General features: G+C 41.7%; 1 protein-coding gene and 1 long non-coding RNA gene across 3 annotated transcripts in view; one reads left to right on the plus strand and one right to left on the minus strand.

Moving 5' to 3' along the window:
- ncam2 (neural cell adhesion molecule 2) overlaps window positions 1-22,183 on the minus strand; it is a 187,315-nt gene that overhangs the window by 149,965 nt on the left and 15,167 nt on the right. The gene's annotated exons all lie outside the window — the stretch shown is intronic.
- On the plus strand, window positions 10,641-14,426 carry LOC109528515 (uncharacterized). Its single transcript, XR_002170695.1, has 3 exons — window positions 10,641-11,910; window positions 13,627-13,717; window positions 13,796-14,426. It is a non-coding gene; the product is annotated as an uncharacterized LOC109528515 (long non-coding RNA).

Below are 22,183 nucleotides of genomic sequence, written 5' to 3' on the forward strand. Positions count from 1 at the left end.
TAAATTATTTATCGAATGGCTTTCAATGTTATTTAAAATAACATTGAAAGCCACTCGACTAAGTGGAAATAATATGACGTACAGAATACAGAGAATAATTTTGTTAACATATTTATGAAAATAAAATCACACATTTATGTTATTCTCAGAAAAGTAAATTTACTTTTCTGAGAATGTTTAGCAGAGAAGGCCTTGCTGGCCCTGAGGGTCCGCCACTGGTTAACATTAACCCAGGCCAAGTCACAACCTTCATATTCAAACTGTGCTCTGAGAGAAACAAATGTATTTATTTTTAACAAGAGTGTTTGTGATGAAGGCGGTGAAGCTTAAGAACGACAACAGCAGAAAGGGCTCCTTTGAAAGAGAAAGTGGATTTAGGAGCGATAGATGGGGACGCTGTGCAAGATACCGAGGGAGCGTCGACAGCAAATATTTCTTTTATGAGAAAATGAGCATCTGGGGTGAGTGTGAGAGTAAAAATGACAACGTGAGCGAAGAGGAGGCAGACTACCATCAAGCAGTTCATTGACAGAAGGCATTTTGTATGAACATGTTTCAGTGGTGCAATAAGCTTCCTCCGAGGTCCTCTACTCTTCATACTAATTTCATTACATCTGCTATGCAGGAGAGACATCTTTGTATGCAAATGAGGACGCTCAGTACATTACAGAGCAAGCCTGCCACGTGCATAATAATGAATGTGCAGTGTTTGGGCCGCAGCGCGCATCCCATAGTAAGATGCAGTTAAGAGACAAATCTGACAATGAAACACCGCATGCAGCTTTAAACACAGATTCAGTACCTGGTCGGTGTGGATGAGGGAGCAGCGTTACGGGAAAAGCTTCACAGTTTGAGCAGGCAGAATTGGAGCACCGGTAGTAGGAGCTGGATAAACACTTTTGGAGTAAACCCTTCAGAAGCGTTCTAAAATGAAGCTATTTAAACCAATGAACGTGAACAAATGAAAATTAGCTGTAGCTTTTTTTCGACCATAACTTTTGTTCTGGCCATTTTTTCTATGTAGCTGCCATTGTTACAGTCCATGATATTTCGTGGCGCTTTATTTTGCTTCTTGGTGTTGGGGTTAATCTTTGCATGTGTTCGGTAGCGCACTCCTGCTCTTTGTTGATTGGTGTTCGCAACTTAGCCGACTAATCAGTGCAGGGGAGAGTGACCCAATGAACAACTAGCTTCAGGTGTGCCGCCACCTGCAAAGATTAACCACCACTGTTTATTTAAAGGGACTCGGTTATTTCCAGTTGGAAGTGAGGAGGGAGGAGTGTTGTGTTGTGTTGTGTTGTGTTGTGTTGTGTTGGTAGTCAGTCAGTACGTGGGGCTGGCTGTGTCATAAGTATTGTCTTGTGTTTGTCAGCCCCAATTTGGCCTGACATCTTTTGGAAGGCCCAGATGGGAATGACACACACACACACACACACACACACACACACACACACACACACACACACACACACACACACACACAAAAAAAATGGATGCACTTTTCAGATGTTTTTTTTTTTTAATGATGTGATATCAATGCAATTTCAATCAATAAATGAATCAAATGTATTCTGTAGTAATTGAAGACATGAAATTTGAAGAAGACTGGAGAGCAAGGCACTGCAGGAATCAATTCAGTTCGTAATAAAAGCATGTATTAGTCTCCATGTGGGCTCAAGAGAGGGGTGTACTCTGGCTCTGTTTTTCAAGTGGTAAAACACTATTTTGTCCAACTTTCAGTGTGTGGGGAAAAAAGTGTGCTCAAGTAACACTCAGGTTTTACATGTGTGGCGAAGGATGTAAAGAGAGTGTGCATACTTGAGTTAAGTCTGTCTCTCTGGGCAACAGGAGCTATGATTAAAAGTTCTCTGCCATCCACGATTTGCTTTCCAGCATGAAGTCAAAAAGAACATTCACTGGGTTGGCATCATCACGGAGATGTCATGACTGCTTGTAATTTTGCTTTACATTTTTATTTCCCAATCATAACAACATAAACCATAGACGCACACCCACAGTATACCTTATATTAATATGCAAGACAATTGAGGTTAGCATTTTGGCTTGGCACTTCAAGTTTATAACATGGCCACTTGGGGCAATGAATTGCCCACCACTGCAGGAGTTGCTCATCTTTTTGACACACTCACTGCAATTGTTCACACTAAGAGAGACCTGTCAGACTAATCAACAGCTCCAGTATTTTGGCTTTCTCCTTGCAAGCAAACACTTCCGGTCTCAGGTTTGAAAGCTACGTTCTCTCTAGACTTGATGCTTTTTAATTACTTGGTTCCAAATGCTGTAGTTGTGTCTGCCTACTCACCAAGAGTGAAGTTACAAAACAGAGTGAATCTTTTATTTTTTTTTTTAAGCTTTCCATTTCCAAAATTGTTTCTGTGAGTGTGCTTTTTCTGAACTCAACTCAACTGTGATCTAACAGTGCGGCTCACTTACATTATAAAACACCAATACTGACTTTATCTGCTCATGACTTGGCAGTTCGGCTAGGTGAAGGTCCGCCATCGTCCAACGATGGCCGCCACGCTAAAAGGAAGCACGTGCATATTAAAGGAAAGCAGAGTTGTATTATTAGTAGTCATAAACATCCGCCCACTGTGGATTTTGGCCTTTTTTTTAATGCTGCAGCCACGCCCCTCACCACCACCAGCACCCCAACTCTTGGGAGGGGGCTAGGTGACAATGATCAAAGTGTGCCTGCCGCAGCAACAATTCTCCATCGATCCGCCGCGACAAGATCTGAGTGGGACCACTTCCCCCGGGGCATCGCTGTGGAGAAATTTTGCATCGACCGAGCAACGATGCATTTCATTAAAATTGACTGTTATGCTCTTTTAACCCACAGAGAACTCAATGCTTAAGTTACGGGTAAATGTCATCTATGTGCAGGACCCCTTGATCACAATGCCCTTTTTCTACTCTGAACAAAATGCACACAACTAATGACTTTTTTTGATCCCATTTTAAGATCTTAAGTCATGATACAAGCCAAAAATTTGAACGGAATCAAAAACCCAAATGGTCGTTGGTTCTGCTTCAAAAATATCAATGTGGGAGAGGACAAAGGAATCCAAAATATGACCGTCGAAAGCTGTTGCAGGTCACGCGTCATGTAACTTGTCACCAGTGGAGATTTTACACAACCTAAAACTTACACTACTTGAAAATGTTTTGAAACGTAGAGCAAAAATCTGGAACGATCTGAAGATGTCACACAAGCAATGTCCACAAATGCAATCTGTCCGTCAATAAAGAGCTCCATCAATATGAAGTGATGGTCACACAATGCAGAAGGTGAGTCTGAAAACCACTGCAACAATGTTGTCTTCCCAATGCTTATATCACTCCAATGTTCCTTATCTGTTGGCCCATTGTATACCGTCAATACTGATAATGATGACTTTTTTCCCCCTTTGACCATTTGTCACATTTATTAACTTGACCATTGCTGGTATTTACTTACATAAGACAAGATTCAATCATCTCAATTGCTAATTTATGGTCCAGGATCGTTCGTGCCATATGGAGGCCATACTTTGGAGTGAGATCTTGTAAGAAGCATCAAAGAAGTTGATAAAGAATACTGATTTGAAAGCGGGGTGGAATTCTTCTTCCCGCTCCTTTCCAGGCCTTAGTTTTCAACATTGACACTGTATGGGAAACATTTCCTTTTTGGGAAGGACATGAAATTGTACATCTCATTGTGTTTCATTGATGGCATGAAGGAGACTGAAATAGACCAGATAATCACGTTTAGAATGCTTGGTTATTGTGATATCCAAAAACTGCAGACTGTGCCCGGCAAACACAGTTACACACTCGCCTGTAGTCTGACGCGGCAGGAGGATCCAAGACAAGGAATGAGCTTTTCAATCTGTCCGCCTGCAGGAGACTGTTCCATTCCGAAATGAACACAACAAACTCTCTGACATCCAACACATCTTTTACCTCCATTCAAACAGTTGGCAAGGAAAACGCAGAGAAAGAAATCACTCTTTCACTTGGCTGGAGGAGATGAAATGGGCTACAAATATTTCATTTTAGTCACCCCGGCTGGCTAAAAGCCATTTTCTGATATCCAGTGTAAAGACATTTAAATTCAAGAAAAAATAAGTAACTACAAAATTGGGATTCTGCTTTTATTAAGAAACTGGGAAATGAAATGAACACCCAGTATAGGAGTTACTTTCAGTTGTTTACAAATAGAGTACAAGACTTCAAGGGAAAACTCACACTTTCAAGCACTTTGATACTCTTTATACAAAATTCAGCGACTTTTCAAGAATTTCAAGTACTTGACAGCCTGATACTAGCTTCTTGTTGCATAACCAGAACACTTATTTCTAGTTATTTCAAAAGCCCAATTCTCACAGTGACACACATCAACTGACAGATTAATGCCAGTGCGCCCTCACAAAGGCAACGAGGTGAAGCTTGGACGTCTTTTCTCACCGCGTTAGCAGCGCGAGATCCGTTTGATCTGCCACTGATGCTTTCTTCCTCCTGGCTAGCAGCCGCAGCTCGCCGCCAAGAAAGAGTTGCCGCGTCCTGATAACGCAGCTTGAAGACTCAGAGAGGACGGGAATTCCAGCGGGGCACGCAACCGGGAAGCGCTGGTGCCGCCGAATCAAAACAGCAACGTGCAACTTTGAGAAAGTGCACCGCTCCAACGGAAGCTGTGCTCATTGATGGTCTCTGGAGTGTTCTCTGCGTATAAATCGGAATGTGTCATGAAAGTATTGTCGCTTGTCTGCTCCCGGAGCCTCTGGGGATTTGAGTACAGGGACTCCGTCATCGATTGATTACACTGGATGATTCATCTTCATTAATACTAAACCGTAGTAAAGCGACCCTGACAAGGGAGGAGGCGCCCACTTATCATACCAGCAAAATGGGGTCAAAAGATCATCCGGTGCCATCTGCTTAGGGACTGCATGATTGTGCACGTTTCAGAATGCGCTTTATAACAAAGCATGAAGGGATGATGGATTTTCGCCCAATGACACTATTGGCTGAATCTCTTTCATGTATTTAATTAGTTTGATGCTGGGCAGCGCGGCGGGCGAATGCTTAGCACGTCCGCCTCATATTGTTGAGGTGCGGGTGTTCCGATTCCAGACTCTGGACTCCCTGTATGGAGTTTGCATGTGTGTTTTATCCGAGTGGTCTGTTTTCTTCCCACATTCCCAAAACATGCATGGCAGGTTCATAGAACATGCTAAATTGTCCCTTAGTGTGATTACGAGTGTGAATGGTGTGTGTGACCTGCGATTGGCTCGCAATCAGTTGAAGGTGTACCCCGCCTACTGGCCAAAGACAGCTGGGTTAGGCTCTAGCACCCCCCGCGACCCTTGTGAGGATATAGCGGATCGAAAAATGGATGGATGGATGGATGGATGGATGAATAGTTTGATGCTGATGTTATGTAACAGCTGAGAACCTCAATTCCGATATTAATAAGCTGCCCACCACTTAAAAAAAAAAAAAATCGCTGTTTTTGGATTTTCCAAAGAACCAAATAAAAAGTGTGAGCAAAGTCTTAAAGCCACACCTTGTAAAATCCAAAAAAAAAAACAAGGCAAGCCGTTGGAGAGGAAAGGTGAAAACTAGGTGCTTAAAAGTAGAGTTGAAGGGTGAAGGAGTAGATTTGCCTGATGTGTATTCACTCATACATGATCAGATCTATCTTGCCAACATCCACCAGGGTTGATGAGCATTGCTGCTGGGGGCATCAAGCACAGCTCAAAATTGAATCGCTGGCAAAGATCATCAACGACGGAGGCCACGGTGGAGTCGTGGCTTCGGATGGAAGTGTTAATGACACGGCGCAGGATGTACTCGCAAGTGGGCAGATGCTGGGGTTGTGTCATTCACCCCTCCCTGGCGCTCATGACTGCCAATGGCTGACAGACACCTGTCCCATCGTGACCTTCGCCATCAGCAGAACGAGGGCGCCGCAGGGCCACGCTGTCAACTCTCATCACGCTAAGTGACAGTCAGCCACCGGAACCTATTAGTGCATGCGCAGCTCTCTCTGTGGAAGAAACCCGCCAAATGGGAGACCGCGTGCAATAGATCTGCACGTGTTGCTACGCGGCTATCAAATGTCAGGAGGGGGTGAAAAGTTCATTGGGAGTTCACGGAGAAGGTTTCGACTCCTCCTCGCTCACCTGGTGCGATGCATCATGCGCGCCGCTGACAACGGGTTCTGCCTGACTGCAAAATGGATCCGAAGTCCATGTATCAGAATCAGAACATGGCAGAGTGGCGTGTATCGCCGCGGGGGCATCGAGCTGCTTGTTGGCATTCCATTTAGAGGAGTTTTATTTCAAACATTGAGCAGCTGTCGATTTTATGTTTTGTTTCTTTACTTCACACACACAACGAGAGGACCATAAAGGCCATCTGTCAGTGACAAAAACATGTCTGTCTCCTGGTCTACTTCCTGCTCTCCTTTTAATGCGCACGGTGGAGCCCTTTCACAGACAATTAAATGTTTTATTCCCTGATCATGATAGTAGATGAGTTTTGGCTGCAGGAACACCCAAACCTGAGTGCCCTTTGCACGCATGAAAATATATGGAAATTCTAAATTGTCACCTTAGAACGTCATTATCAAACACTTCTCTAAAAGTTTTAATCATGAATATTGATTGAAAAATGACAAATTGGCTTTATGTTAGTCGCTTTCCAGCCTTTTGTGGGTAATTTTGTTTTGGTCCAATCAGATTTCAGGTTTGATTTGTTGCCATGCTAGTGGGGCCACATACAATAAATTGTTGTAAAGACAATTTTTGATTTCATTTTGGACCCAGAGAAAACCCACGCAAGCACGGGGGGAACATGCAAACTCCACACAGGGAGGCCGGAGCTGGAATTGAACCCAGTACCTCTGCACTGTGAAGTTGACGTGCTAACCACTCGACTACTGGGCCGCCCTATATACATATATACGTGTATGTGTATGTATTTTTTTTTTTCAGAACCTGGTATACAAACCTATTTTAGTCAAACAGAAGTCTGAAGAACTATTAGAGATAGACACAAAACGCAATAAACAAATCATGCCTCGCGTCAAAAAAAAAAAAAAGTCAAGTGAGCTGTAACGGTATGTGCTTGGATGAAAGCCTAAAATGCATATCAAATTATATGTACATGTATGTGTTTTAGAATGTGGACATGGCTTATGGCGGATAGTTTGTGAGGCTTGGCTCCCAGTCGGCTTCACCTTGACCTTGGCCAGCATACGCTTCACCTCCTCGCCAGCCATCCGGCTTTTCAGACAAACGCCAGGTCTTCGGGGGTAATAACATCCCACATATCATATCATGAGGGCAACAGGGTCACGTGAACCTTGTTGGCTTGATTTATTAAGGCACGATGCTTTGTCTTGATGGATGGCAAATAGCGGCCATAGCACCAGGACAACATTTCTCTCTAGTGGATAAAGATTCATGTGATAAAGCTACAATTGTGTGTGTCGTCTCCCTGCTGAATCACAAGTGTATATTCATGCCGGTGCACTGTTGATGTGCGCATTTCACTGACCCGCGCATCGTTGCATGACTAACAAGGATTTTCTGCTGCGAACATTCATTGAGGACCTGTCAGGGCTTCTGTTCCCTCGCCAAAGTCTCAGCTTCAATCAGGCGTTGGTGTGACAAGATGCAGGAAAAGTACGGAACTAGTGTGTAGTAAACAATTCTATTGATCGGATCCGGCTCCAGTTCAGTCAGCCAAATGCTTCCATTTGTGTCACAATGACTTACGATTAAACCCGTAGTCACCTCAAGCATCTACTTTTTCATACTGCTCCAACATCTGCTCAAATGACAAACAGCAGTAGATTGTAAAGAGGCTAAAAATACATCCTGTAAACAATTCATCCTCAAAGTACCTGCTTTGTTTTCTTACCGTTTGTGCTTATAACTATTATTTTTTCCTGAAATTATTTTACAGCACCAACTGTTATAAAGTTTGCTCTTTAATGTACCCTTTACCCCATCCCCTTTCATTTAATTCCCCTCCCCCATTTCTGTTCATGCTTGCAATGTCACATTTGCATTGATGAACTACACTTGTGTTCATGTTAATGAGGATTGCTATATATAATATGTAGGGTTGCAACTAACATTTTAATAATCAGTTCTTCTGTCCATTGTTTTGATGATGACACGGATAAAAAAAATGTTTTAATTTCCATCCCATTTCAAAAACAGGACATTGTTTCAAATTGACTGTGTAGAAAATGAATTGATTCTGATTCAGTTGCTTGTTTAGTCCGTAAAATATCAGGAAATGTGCAAAAATATCGATCGTTGTTTTCCAAAGTAAAACCAAATGTTTTATTTTGATTCAACACAAAGATGATCATCTGCTTTCACAGAAGACTACGGAAATGGTTGATTATTAACTGTTAAGAAGCTGGAATTCTGAAGATTAGGATTTTTTTTTTAAACGGTGTCCAAACGATTACACGATTATTATTAAGAATACTTCTTGATTAATTTGATTATCTATTAGTTATCGATTAATCCTTACACCTCTGATAATATATAGTGGACAAGAGTATTAACGCAACACTTTTTTGTCTGCTGTGAGACTTTTTTTTCTCTTTCTCTGTGCACATAACACATATCTTGATCAAATATCACTCACGAATCTGTCGAAATCTATGGTCCAGAGGCCTTCTCAAGACAACTGATTCAGCACAGCTCACGTGTGTTGTATCCACATTTCCTGCACAGATTTAGACCGATATCCAGCCATCCATTTTCCAAACCACTTATGGTCATGGGAGTTGCCTGTGTGCTGGACCTTATGCCAACAGTCTTCGAGCAGTAGGTAGTCGTACACCTTGAAATGGTCACCAGCCCATCGCAGGCTGCACATAATGGACAACCATTCACACTGTTGTGTCCAGTCAACCTACCGTGCATGTTTGTGGAATGTGAGAAGAAACCGGAGTACCCGGAGAAAACCCACGCGGGCATAGGGAGAAAATGCAAACTCCGCACAGAACTCATGACTGCTCAATCAAAGAGCACATATTTATAGCCACTCACATTCATAACCATGTGCAGTTTAGACTCACGTTAACTAGACAAGCATGTTTTTTGGGATACCCACGCAAGCAGGGGCAGAACTTGCACTCAAACACGGATCTTCTTCCCATTTATGCAAACAGAAATATCAGAGTGATGGAGCATGCAAACGGTGCATAAAAGTCCACCTCTTGATTTAAAGTAACAGCAGTCAGGAAACTTGCAGGGAATCCTTTTTAAATTTTAAATCCTATGTCTTAACCGCTCGGTGACTCTGTGAAAAATGAGTGCGACACAGTCCAGTGAAAAAAACAAAACAAAACAAAACAACAACACTTGCAGTTTAGCATGCAAACTAATCACATTGATCCAGTGTGGCGTTTGTTTTGTGGCACCAACTTGTGTGAAGCATTCCCGTGTTCATCTGGACAGCTTTTTGTTTACTTTGAAGAATAAACCGATCAAGAAGAAATATTTTCCGATCCGACATCAGGAGCTTATCATTGTAAAGGAAAAATGATTAAGGTGCCTCTCCAGTGAGAGTCGTGCTAGTGCGCATTTCAAATTATATTGAACGACATAAGTGCACAAAAGTGCTCAGGGACGGAATTGATTTGAGGGTGGCAAATAACAGTTCGGACATGAACTTTATATGAATGCGTCTTGTGGCCAATGTGTTCTGTCTTGCTGCAGCTTGCAGCAACAATTTCGCTTTGAGGTAGAGACGTGCACCTTCTCGCGGATTCTCTTGCATAGCATCAACTCATCAAACATACAGCTGAATAAAAATGCTAATCTCTTCCTTGTTTGATCACGATTAATCATCTTGTCAGATTTGGATGATTACAGAGGAGCGGGGGTAGGCAAAGTGAGTAAAATCTAACCGGGCTGAGCCGATTAACCAGCTTTGACGCTTTCCTTGAAATCCATCTCAGAATGTTTTAATGATGACAAGGAGCTCTCGTAGCATTTTGTAAAAATGAGCACGGATAAAAATAACTGTTTGCTGCTGAAAAAAGAAAGAAAAGGAAGTTGCTTGAAAGAAAATCAAAGTTGAGGCAAATGATGCCGCTTGTGTTGAAGATGTTTGATAAGCAGCTGGCGGCTAATCTATCATTCGCACTCCACAGTGGCTCCCTTTTTCATCTTTCCTGGAGCATAATTGACAGCATGATTACACATGTTCGATGGAGAAGGATTGTTTGGGTTTTTGGAGGAGCTTTTTCAGCACAGAAAGAAAAGCAACTCCTTTGAAGCAGTGAACTGCTCAACTCAACTAAATTTTGTGAGCACTTTGAAAACAACCACAGCTGCAAAGTGCTGTACATAACGTAACAACGAACTAATAAATAAAGACGGCTAACTAATAACATAAAAACAACAGACACAATAATACACGAAAACAATGCCAAGTCATAAACTGAGTCGAAAACCAAAGAATAAAAATGTGTTAAAATGAGGTACTCACATTCCGACCAGACTCTTGCTCTCCCGCTCACTAATTTTTCACAATGTCGCTCAAAGTGGGTGTTGCCTGGAGGACCCTTGAATGAATGTGTATCCTTTTAGACAGCTTGGGGACACAAAGCGACTAAAAAGCCTCAGTGACTGTGTCATCCTTTTACGAGCAACACGGATAAATGGATAAATGATGTCACTTTCCAGACATTACACACAATACTTTTACACATTTCACAATATTTTTCCATGTTTTGGCTTCATGTCCACAAAAATGTCCTTTTGGTCACAGACCACTGATTGCTACTTGAAGGCCATTCATCAAGATCAAATTTGGAGGTCAAAGAGCGCCTTGCACTAACCACGCCCGGCGGCCACCTGGTGGAACAAATTCCGGCCAGCGAGGCTTTGAGCTGATATATATTTCCTTGGCTCAAACATGAAGGGATGTGTCGGTATAAGAAAGATTTGTGCTATTTGATTGGCAGTTGACACATGAGTGGACTGCATACAGCAGACGCACCTACAGTGGGGAAACAACGGCTTGAAGATTTTGAAGCCTCATTTAATATGCTTGGTGATCCTTCAAATTTGGAAGGGTTGTTAGCAACACTCTTCTCTGTGGTGTGTCAAATTCACAAGGCATTTTGATTTCTGCTTTACAAAGACTTTAAGCCAGCCCCGAGGAGCAGTGGGCATCAGTGTCCCACCTCAAAAAAGATCCAAATTTAGTAGCAGTATTTTAGTGAAGGGAGAATTAGAGTCAACCAAACTCACATGGTTTGGTTGTGGTGGAAACTGGAGTACCCGGAGAATGAGGTCAAATCCAAAGGAGGCTATAGTGCCATGCTTTCATCCGTGTGCACCCAAATGACAAACACGGCTAAAAGGAAAGCTCACCCTGGAACCTCCACCACCACTCGCCGCCATTACTGAGCTTGGATGTGTGTAAGAAGCTCAGTTTCACACACCCTACGGCGCACTTCGTGGCTGGCCTGTTGTAAAGAGCCAGGCAACCGAGCCTGTGATACGTTGGTGGACCAGGGGTGGGGGAAATTGCTGAAAAAAGGGTCAACAAAGAGACGGTGAGACATGAGGGAAGCCAAAAGTAGGAAGTTAAATGCAGCACGGTATTCCCCCTGGAGAACAGCCATCCCACCCTTTTGTAACCAAATATATCAAGCTCAAAACAACACAAAAATAAGTGATTCTAAACTCAATATAGAACTCTGGAATCCAACGTCAACAAAATCCAAAAAGGAGGTGTGCTACTGTGTTTTCAAGTTAGACAGTTTGCGACTGTTTGCTGATTAACATCTGCTGTCTGGCAGGGAAAACCTAAAGAGTGCAGACTGCAGATCTGCTCCTTTCATCTCTCCTCCCTCGTTTGGTAAGTGGAGCACTGTGTCGAAACGCGGACAGCCGATCTCTCTTTAAAACGTTGAAAGCTAAGCCTAATTAGATTTGATAAGGGAGTCAACACAAAATCCATTTCCCCTCAGTATCTCCAATTCAAGCCCAATGCTACCAGAGACAACATTGTTCTGCATCTTAAAGGACAATGTTTCCTTGTCGCATTTGGCACGTTACATCGCATTACATTTTCCTTCCACAAATAAGAAAAGAATCCATTCTCAATTGAGATGACTAGAAGACACAGGATGACTGACTATTCACTCCCACACTCTGGCATGACAGTACATCCAAGCGGCTGAACAAGTACACACCTGCTGCCTGGAAATAAAATAGCTAAATATCAAGTGGAGACAAAAGGAAAGGGCAAAACACCGCTGAGACGCACAACACAATCAAATGAGTCTGAGCATATCACAACTTCTTAAAAGGCGTCAAAAGTTGTGCCCAGCTTTCTGCTCTGCGCAACTCCCAAATGGCGTCGCATACGCAGGTTGGGTTAACAGCACAACTGGCAAATAAAAAGCATTTGTTGCTCAGAGCAGCCAGAAACAATTACTAATCTTGTACTTTTGGGCACCTAGCAAGATTGGGGATAAACTGTGGTTGTTATGCACAGCTCAAGGGTGTGTGTGCCTCTCTGAGAAAGTTGCTGATGGAGAAGAACTCACATTGATTTCTGTGATCCAAAAAATAGAGACGTGGGAATTAAAGGTTTACACGGCAAAGATAAGAGACATTGAGAATGCTACCAATATGAATTGAGAACTCTCAACCCCAAATGAGATGTGATATTTGCGGGTAGCGGAAAGGAAAAACGGCGGAAATTAAAAGAACAAGGGGCGGAGGTGATGCTAAAACCAGACACTTGAAAAGTACAGACTGAAGTCAGGCAGTAAGAAAGGAAGACCCATCAAGGCGGAGACTTGTCAATACCACCATCCCTCCCCTCTAGCATCATCGGGCAACATGACCACATCTGCACCCAAGCATCTAAACCAGTGGTTCTTAACCTTCTTAGAGGTACCGAACCCAACCAGTTAATATGCACATTCACCGAACCCTTCATTAGTGAAGGCATTTAGTTCGCTTAGTAGTCAATGTGTGACTGTCGTGATAGTACGTCGTACAATTTTTTTAAAAAGTATACTTATCTCTTGAAATGTTACTTTTTTTCCGTTTTTAATAAACACATTTTTTAAAAATATCTTGAATTTGTGTGTGTGTGTGTGTGTGTATATATATATATATATATATATATATATATACATATATATACTGTATAGACACAAATCAAATTTATAAAAGTAAATAAAATTTAAACAGATAAGTAAACTTTTTTCTTTTGATTGTTCAACGTACTATCACGACAGTCACACATTGACTACTAAGCGAACAAAATTTCCCACACCACTTATTGGACAAGCAATGTCATGTGATCATCTGCAGCCAGTGACGGCCAAGCGGGCGTGTCATAACTAATTGACATGTTGAGTCGCGTGTGTCTTACCCTCCATGGCAGAGGCTCCGTCGAACCCCGGACACCGATTCCTAGGGTTCGATCGAACCCAGGTTAAGAACCACTGATCTAAACTGCTTTGTTGCTCCGCGAGTGGCTCGCGGAGCAACAAAGCAGCAAAAGTTGAACGTCTTTGTTGAAGTCACTCATCAGTACTGTGGCCCTTTGAATCAGGGCTGGCTCGCAGAGGGAGAAGGAGCGTCTGCCATGACTAGGACGATGGGGTGTGGTGCAGCGGTGATGACAAACATTGCAGGCCAAACAGGTGGATTGAAGACACAGAGAGCTCAAAATCAGATCGTGTTTGATTTTGGCTGATGGGACAATTGTTATTGTGTCGTAGACGGCACAGAAGGAGGCACAGGTAGATGGACGAGTAACAAAGGATGGGGCTCACATTGCACTCACCCCCACTGTTGATTTCCCTGGAGATGGTTAGAAAGGGAAGTGAGGGCACACAAAGCATGAGCTCCAGAATGAAAGTGTCTTCTTCGGTCTTAATTGCAGGTGCGCAAAGGAAATCGATAACCGTCAGCCACCTTCTTCCACGTGTCCTTTAGCCGCAACGTTCGGCCCTCATTTTAGGCATTTCATACAACCAGGAAGGACAAAGTCACACAAATGCATACTCGGGATGAAGGATTTTGAAAATCTCTCTCTCTCTCACTCTCTGTGTATGAAACAAAGCCTACCGATGAAAATGAAGTTGTTTTATTTTTTTTCCAAAATTGCAGCGTTTAGATTTGAAAACTGCATTCTACTGCAGTGCATCGTCAATTTGAATTCCATGAGTTGTTCACCCTCAGAGACACTTAATCGAAAACAAACTCGAAATAGAAAAGGATTTCCAAAAAAATAAATAAATAAATAAATCGGATTCTCAAGGATCGGGACCGACCCTTGCTATGAATTACGAAAACAAAAAAAATTGTAAATGACATCCCTTCCTAAAAATGTTCATAACTGCCTGTATGAATAGTAGGCCTGCGAATTGAATGATGACCACTCCAGCTAACCTGCAATGAACAGTATGACATTCAACACATATTTTCAACCCTGCACACGCTGAAGACCTGCTGCGCGTAAATACATGGATGGATGGACAATGAAGGGAACATTTTTTTCCTTCCTGCCACACAAAGTCACTGATATTAAAAGTCACCGCCCGAGGCCTGTGAGGCTGACACGATGAGGACACGACAGTCTGAATCCAGAGTGACAAGCTTGAAAAAAAAAAAAAAGCACACAAGCAAGAATACAGTACCTGGAAAGACGCTAAAACCGTAACAAACCTAAACATATTTAGCACTCAATTAAATTTACCATTCAAGCAAAGGTGTCCAACTAATTACAGAAAATTAGAGGAATGCAAGGGCCACTTTAAACATTTTCACTTTTAATTTATTAGACGCTAAAACATTTATTTATTTTTTTAATTTGTTTTTTCAGTCATCAATGCTGACACGTGACAAGAATCCTCCCACTCCCGCTGTTGGAGTGAGCAATGGGCCCGACGAGTCGGTTTGAGAATTTTTCAGATAAGCAACCACAATTTGGTAGATATACTGTACGATATGCAAAATCTACTTAGCTGGTGGCTACTAACGCAACCAAAGCTGTTGACAATGTGAATAGCTAACGAGCATAGCTAAGATCAGCATGTTCCCACTCTGATGTTACTTCACAAAGTGGAAATCGCAGAAAAGTAGCTAGCGGTACTCATTTTCTGAGAGATAAGTATGTTTATTGGTGTACATTTTGATTTCATTTGCAAAAATGAAAATTGTTCATTTTATTTTTACAGTTACAAATGTGTCTAAAGATTGCACTGGAATTGGAAAAAAAAGTTATTTACCCAAACATTTCAAAAGTATACATTTTGGAGCTGCAATTGCAATACTGTGATAGCGCAATATTTTTTTTCGGAAAAATAGATTAGATTACCATCAGAATTTGACACCGGTCCATGCCAAGCTATGAATGAACAAGAGTGAGCCGCATCATAAAAATATGTCGTCCGGTGGCACATGAAAGCATGCTCAGTATAACCCGGGGGGGGGGGGGTTAAACAGTTTTTCATTTTATTATGTACTGTAATGATGATTTACATGTGATGCTGACTTAGGCGTCCAAAACAACCTTCTGTATACGAATATGCCAACTTAAACCTGTTCCTCCACAAACAAACATCCACTTAATCCCACCAAAAGTCAATCCTTATGGATACCTAAGGATGTTGACAAGCACAGAGCCTTTTCCTTCCATATAAACAAACCCAGCAAGAGAAATCGAGACAGGTAGAACCCAAACTGCTGCAAGACACGTTGAATATTTCATTATGTTTTTACTGGGCCAACGGAAGGAGCATGTTTGTATCAGTATCTGCCGACATATTTATTTCAAATCTCCGCATGCTAACGACTTTTGTTTTGGTAGCTTGTATTCACCAGGCCGAGGCAACAAGCAGGTCGACAGGCTGGGAAGCTTGGGACAAACACATATGTTTTGAACAAATATTTATGGTGGAAGATGAGTAAACTCTAGAGGTGGTGTTTTGACATCAATGAGCTATGGCAGTTGCTGCACATGAAAACAAGCCAGGCGAATTGTGTCAGACATTTCCTTCTCAGCAAACCTCAGCTATTCGAACAAGGACTTGAGTTTGAAATGGAGGGCATGCTCTCATAGAGCTCTGCTGGTGCCCACATTCAGGTTTTTTTTTTTTTTTTTATCTTGCTTTCATGCAAGGCAAGCTGATGTTGCTGGTGTCAAGGTCAGTTTCCTCACATCCTCATCCTTTGTGCCCCTTTATCAGCACCACTGCCCCCTCTCTCGCTCCTCCCTTTTGGTTTATCTTCCCGCCCCCTCACCCCATACTCGCTCCTCAGAGTTCACTTGGTAACAGGTGAGTTCCCCGATCTAATTACAGGAGGCTTTCCCAGGGTGCAGAGGGGGCGGCTGATTCGCAGGACGAGAGAGACGCTGGTAGCTCAATAACATTCTCTACAGCCTGATTTTATAAACAGATCATAAATCACATGGCCATGCGAGTGTTGAATGCACATTTTTCATCTGTGGTTTTAATCAAAATTCAAATACAAGTCTAAACATAAAACAAAAACGGTGAGGTGATGTGTGAAATCAGATTCATCTTGGTAATTTATTGGGCTCCAACTAAGGGCTGTATTGACAGTAGACTCGTCATTGACTCAGAACAGCCGTCTGCTTCCTAAATGCGAGGGACCTTGTTTTGGGCAAGAAGCAACGAGTCACAGAGCACATACAAACACATTTTAACATCGACATTAGTGAATAAGGACAATTTAGAGACTTTAATGAATGCAACATGCATACTTCTGGAGGAAGTCGGAGTACCCGGAGAAAATTCATGCAGCACATGAAAAACCTGCACACCGTAAACAGAGATTCAAAGGCACTGATGCTTGATTGTGAAGCAGAAGTAGACCATTGCACCGTGCTGGTGACTACGAAACCAATGAAGTCATTATAGATTGCATCAAAAGAAAAATTCTTACTTCGCAGTATTTCAAGTTGTGTGCTCATAAGGACACAACATTTTCCTTCATTCAAAATTTCGTATTTTATTATTTAGTATAACATTGCTGCTCAACGGGCTACTTTCAATGCTACAAAAAAATGGTTAGTAAGAACCTAGGAGAGCCAAAATGCCAAAACAGTTTTTTCAGAAGCCATAGTTCGGCCCATTTTCAAAAAACGAGCACCCTGCCGTGGCAATGAACTCAACTCAATTCACACCAGGCAGCACTTTGGAAGATAGTGAGTAATTCTTCAAAAAGAGACGTCGAAGCTGTTTAATGCCACACCAAGTGGAATTTTACTGTCAAAGTAAACAGAAAAGAGTAAGCAGTGTTCATGGAGGATAACGAATATGACTATTGTTCTATTATCTGTGGAATGTGTTGCTCCACCATTTTGTTCAAATATCCCTCGCTTAAAAGGACCGACAACTATGACTATTGATCCTAATATTAGCATCTGAATGACGTTTTACATTACATGTTCGCATTAAGCAAGCGGGCCATTCTTACAGCAACATGGTTTGGCTCTGTTAAATACGCAACCTGTAATCAATCCCCTTTGTTGTATGTTCACGCAGTGAACTTAAACAGCTTGAAGCCTCTTATTTGTTGAGTTGTTCGATGTTGGCCAAACTGCTGCTCACTGTGAAATGAGTTGAAATGATTTCACTGCTATGGTACAGCGCATGTTTTGGCTTACAATTCAAAGAAAAAAAAAAAAACAAACAAAAACAAAACAAAAAATAAAAGCAACTCATAGGTTGGGTCACTTGTATCTCAAGGCATCACAGAATGTTAAAAAAACAGCACCGCTCTACCTCTGTAACTACTACGGTATACCTCTCCCCCCTGCTTACTGACTCCCACTTTGGCCTCATCTTTTTAGGAGAAAGAAAAGGACCAAGTGGTTAGATTAGCAGCAGCATAGTTGACTCTCAACATCAAACAATAGTGACTCACTATTCGTCTCATCACACCGACACGGGTCCACATGTGAGCGATCTCAAATTGGTAAATATTATGTTCTGTCTGTGCACACGTCAACAAACTCACTCAAGCATCTAGGGGAGAAAATGCTATTCCCATTCAGTTGGGAGTGTATTTTCAATTTAATGCTACAAAAATTGATTCAAGCATCAAGAGTTGAAGGTTTGGAGCATCAGAGCATAAAACTGCTTTTTTTTTTGTTATTGTGTTTAAAGAGCAGCAGGTTAAATGACGTGGTAAGAATGTGTAAAAACAAAAATGTGAAAAAAGAGATGGTCTAAATACATCTTCAGAGGAGGATGTGGAAAGTTTTCACAAACAGCCACTGTTTCTACCCCGGTCAAGGACGACACCTTGAACTGATGTCCCAAACGTTTTATTCTTGGAACACCGTGAAAACTAAAAGACATTTCAACATCAACAATCAATAATCTGTTTAACAAGAAATTAAATAAATAAGCAGAAATAACATACCGTGTGCCCCTTGTTCAACCGAAAGTAGATAAACTAAAATAAAGTCGACCAGCCGGTAACGTTTCGTCCCTCTCTCTCGCCATATTTCTTTCTGGATCTCTCTAATTCCCTCGCTATCCGCCACACGTGACCCTAAATCGGAAATGGTCCTCGAGAAAACATTCCAAATACATCTTGAAACGATTCCAAGAGAAACATAAATATCAAGTTTCATATGGAAACAAAAAATACTTTTACAAAACAACGTCAAATAAATGAGATCCTAGTTGTCATGGCAACCAATGGATACCAATACTGGCGCCATCTACAGCCATCCTGAGCTGCACTGTCAAGATAGTAAGCACATGGAATCACACACTGACAACGTAATAGTTGGTGGGCTTAAGTTTGCATCTTATAACATCATTGATTTTTCATAGATAAGCTATAAAACAAGCGTTCATCTCTGCAGAGGAAGAGATATTTGCAGTTTTCATTGTTCCCAGTTGCGCCCCTGACAGCTTTTTGAAAGTTCTCCAAAAATTGCTGCGGTTCCACGGAAAAGCGTGGACACACCAACTGTGTCTGCATTGCTCCGTGCTACTGATGGAGTCGCGGACCCTCGCATGATCACTTGCTGAAGCAGTCTGAAGTCTGAGATGGTGATTAACCTTTAAAAGTTTCAAGTGTGTCACAGGTCACCTTGGGAAAGTCAAGCCAAGTTAAGTCACAGCGTATCTCAAGTCAAGACCTACGATAAGTCAAGTCACCTTATTGATGCCGTCTTACCTGCAGTCACTGCGTCGACATAAAGATAACGTCAAATAATAGCATGAGCTCATTTAGAGGTATGCATGTATAACACCTCTCAAGATAATGCACTCTAATTTCACACTCCTTAATGATAAAACTCAAATAATCATCATGCAGTTTGATATTTGACAATCAATCCAAATTTGTTTTACATTCCAAACAATTGTTTGCAGAAAATTTCCTCTTTGAGAGATTTAAACGTCTCTTGGCTGCACATTGTGGCCTAATGGTGATCCATTCAACCGGAGCTGGAAATCTCAACTGGGGTGCTTAATACAGGCACTGAAAAATACTTATGACTTTTGAAATGGTGATTTTTAACTTCGACTTACCGCAATTTTAAAATTGTAAATATTTTTTTAGGAACTGAAATGCATGTCATTGTTAAACCATAACTGCTTTGCTAACTCGTTTTATTTACAGCGTGTGCATCATATCAAGTTAACATTAGCGAACTACGGAGTACAGGCTAACAAATTTACAGATGTTCAGATGCAAAAATGACGGAGAAAATTAAATGTAGTCTTGCTGTCTGTTGTCTATGATGGCCAAATTTGACATCCCACTCTGCTGATTTAAAAAAAAGAGTGCCTCTCCATCGCGAGGTGTTTGACTGATTGACAGGCTAATTCTCTTCACAGTAGGTGTTGGTTTACTGACATTAAATAATAATGAGCTTGAAAACCAACATATGGAATGAATAACATCTTTCAAGTTATCATGTCTCAATTCATGTCCTGAGTCTTTAAGATAAGAAAACCTTTATTGTCTCACAATGGAGAAATTCGCAATTTACAGCAGCAAATTTAACTCCCAAGTCGAGTCTTTTCATTTTTGTCGAGTCACAGGTCATCAAAACAGCAACTCCGGTTGACTCAAGTCCCCATCTCTGGTGGGATTATGTTCAAATCGGTCACGTAACATGATTGCTTTTTAGTTTAGGATGAGTTGAATTTGAATTTGAATTGAATTTGACTTTTATTTGGTCTCCCATAGGAGAAACTTGTCTCGGAGGACAGGCCCTGAAAGACAAAGCCATCATTACTGCATCGGAACATATTTCCATTTTCACTCGATCCCAATAGACTCATTTAGTTTCACACGTTTTGGAAAACCCTTCCAAATCTGACGCTGGGTCCACACAAACGTTGGCCACACTGGCTGTTATCCTGATCCTCTCGCACCCTTGCATGATCACTTGGTGAAGTAGGGTCCTGGCGAGAACTTCAGCTTTTATCCTCCACTTATCCAGTATTTACAACATTCCAGGAACAAGAATTGCACAGCACAACATTGAATTGACAAAGTAATTCTCATGATTTCAGGTGGATACATTCCAGGGAATCGTCTGCTTGCTTTCAAGGTGTCGTCGTGTGGAATTTTGCTGAAGCAGGCAGCTCCCATTTTCGCTCATCACACACAGAGCCTTGAGCAATCGACGCGCACAAATTTTCAAAAGCAAGAATTAAAGAGTATGCAGAAATCCAAATAAAAACAAAAAAAAAGCTCACCAACAGCCCTGATCTATTTCCTGATGATTCACTTTCCACTTGATCTACAAAGACCCTGTCTGATTTGCACACGATGGGAGTGTGACTTAACACCAGGATGACCTATGCGCCTCCATCACCCGCCCACTGTCACAAACAAGTTACGGTTGGAAGCCGAAGTCTCGCCGCACTGTCGCGCAAATCTATGACCGGGCAACTGAAACAATATCCGCTAACATCTGGGTCATGTGTCACGCTGAGCTTTATCACGGCAAGCGCTATTAGCCCCTTACACACCCGCGGCGCTTTCCCTCTGCGCATTGAAAATAGCCGAGAAGCAATGCCAAAATGTTTGTCGCCGCAGGAGGCAATAGATGAGCCTCTAGTCTAGTGTGATTTCCTTGGCAACAAGCAGCAGAAGAGTATGAAATCATTTGGTTTTCACAAAGCAACTGAACTACAAGTGTGCTTAATTAGATGTAGCAGCGTGTCACCACAAACAAGAACAGAATAATGGCTCTAAAGTTCCCCCCTCCCACCACATTGAACTTAGATTTGTTTTTAATCAAGGGCAATTTTAGTATACACTTTGCTGTTTTTTTTTTGTTTTTTTTTTAATTGCACACCACACCGAAGCAAAACACAGACAAGCTGGCATGCAAGAACAAAGTGTTGATGCTTTGCTCAAGGGAACCTCGACAGTAGCCGTGGTGCTGTGGTATGGACAAGCAAATCGACAAGACATGGCTGACATTTCTTTTGCTCGTAGCAGGACTTGAAGGAAAACGCGTCAGTTCCAAAAACCAAGTCTTTATGGATGAGCAACAGCTGCCTTTGAGCTACAGATGCACTCCGTTCAAACAATAAAATACATTTTGGGGGCTTTTTATATAGCTTTTGGTAGAAGAGAGGAAGCGGATCGACCATCAGGTCATTAGTGTGCCATCTTTAAGTATATGCTGTAATTTTTGTGGCATTTTTATTCGATAGTTTGCTGTGACATTTATCAGACGCAAAATGTGTCCCTCGGCTCATTCAGATTGTGAAACTGTGAGGTACGTGAGATCTGGGGAAAAAAAAAAAAAAAACACTGAAAGCAGCAAAACTCAAAGTGTCATGCCATATTTAGTTTTTGGGGAGGTTGCCATGAATGATGGGTGACAAAGCTTTATCAAACTTTATCAAAATTGCCTGTCCAGTTAGGATGGTCACAGTGCATTTCCCTAATTTTCTATGGGAAAGCCAGTGGCGGACCCTAAGGGCCAGCAAGGCCTTCTCTGCTGGCCTAAACATTCTCAGAAAAGTAAATTTACTTTTATGTATTTTATTTTATTTTATAATTTATGTTATTTTATTTTCATAAATATGTAAACAAAATTATTCTCTGTATTCTTTACGTCATATTATTTCCACTTAGTTGAGTGGCTT

Source organism: Hippocampus comes, unplaced genomic scaffold, assembly GCF_001891065.2.
Source record: "Hippocampus comes isolate QL1 unplaced genomic scaffold, H_comes_QL1_v1.1 scaffold174, whole genome shotgun sequence".
NCBI classification, from domain to species: domain Eukaryota; kingdom Metazoa; phylum Chordata; class Actinopteri; order Syngnathiformes; family Syngnathidae; genus Hippocampus; species Hippocampus comes.